The sequence below is a fragment of the Arachis duranensis genome, chromosome 4 (genome assembly GCF_000817695.3).
Source record: "Arachis duranensis cultivar V14167 chromosome 4, aradu.V14167.gnm2.J7QH, whole genome shotgun sequence".
NCBI classification, from domain to species: Eukaryota; Viridiplantae; Streptophyta; class Magnoliopsida; order Fabales; family Fabaceae; genus Arachis; species Arachis duranensis.
In genome coordinates, this window is record NC_029775.3 from 42705119 (window position 1) to 42706421 (window position 1303).

Consider the following 1303-nt stretch of genomic DNA (forward strand, 5'->3'; position numbering starts at 1 on the left):
ATCTCCAATAAGTTTTTTTTTTTTATAAATTCTCAAAAATTACTTTTATCAAACAAATTAATCTCTTTATTATTTTAGAAAGGAGTTAATTTGTCTTATAGCAATATATTTTAGGATTTTATTTGTCTATAATAAAAGCTTTTAGGAACGTATTATTTGTTCGATGCATATATTAAAAAATTGATGATTCAAGGTGAGCAAAAGATCAATTTGTTCTGCCAAAATAATTTTTGGGAATTTTTAAAGAATAAAATTTATTGGAGACTAAATGTAGAATCTAAACTTTATTATGAATTAATTTGGATGAAACTTTTTTTTTTTTTACATCAAGTATATAATCCCAATAAAACATCTATATTGGCTTTTGATGTTGGTATAACAATTTTTTCCAGTTTGGAATATAATTTTTTTTATATTTTCCTTTTGATTGACTTGTTTCATCAAACGAAAATATATCATAGGCTAAAATAATAATGTTAAAATAATGGTAAGGCTTATGACAAACTTTTGAACATTTTAGGATTAAGACTAAATTTTTATGCAAGGACTAAAGCTAAAAGTTACATATTTTACATGAATTTAAAATTTGTTAAAACTTTATTTTTCATGAATTAGACAACAAAGCAAAAAGAATAGCTACAAAAATGGGAATCAGTTTTTGATGTTACTGTCATTTTTTTCTGGTTTAGAATATAAATTTCACTACATATCTAAATTTTTTTATGAATCAAGTCCAATTAAATTAAACAATAAAATTTAAATTAATACTAGCTATAATTAATTTTTGTTATATTAGACTAACTTAGTTAGACTTAGTTAACAAAAAGAATTGGATGTATAGTATTATTCAAATTCTTTTATAAATTTTGTTTTGATTAACTACTTTCATCAAATGAAAATATATGTTAGGCTAAAATAATAATGTTAAGTTAACGGTAAGGCTTAGGACAAAAAAATTAAATCTTTTAGGACTAAGACTAAAACTAAGAGTTACATATTGTACATGAAATTAAAATTAAATTTAATTTTAATATAGTCTTAATGTGGATCAGTTTTACATATATAGTCGTATTAGAAAAAATAACTATTTTTATATGATCATGTGAATAATTATTTAAAAGAATGAACATAATTAAATAAATATGTAAAATATTTTAGAAATTCGTATCTTCAATGTCTTTTCTATTAATATTATTCTTTTCGAACATATATAAAAAAACTCAAACTAATGAAATTTCAATTTCAAAATTTGAATCCACAAAATATATGATATAAAAAAAAAAAAAAAAAAAAAAAAATACCA

The 1303-nt window shown here is 20.3% G+C and overlaps 1 protein-coding gene across 1 annotated transcript in view; it reads right to left on the reverse strand.

The window, feature by feature from the left end:
* The window catches only part of LOC107484425 (tetraspanin-6-like), a 21956-nt gene that overhangs the window by 20027 nt on the left and 626 nt on the right, over positions 1–1303 (reverse strand). The gene's annotated exons all lie outside the window — the stretch shown is intronic.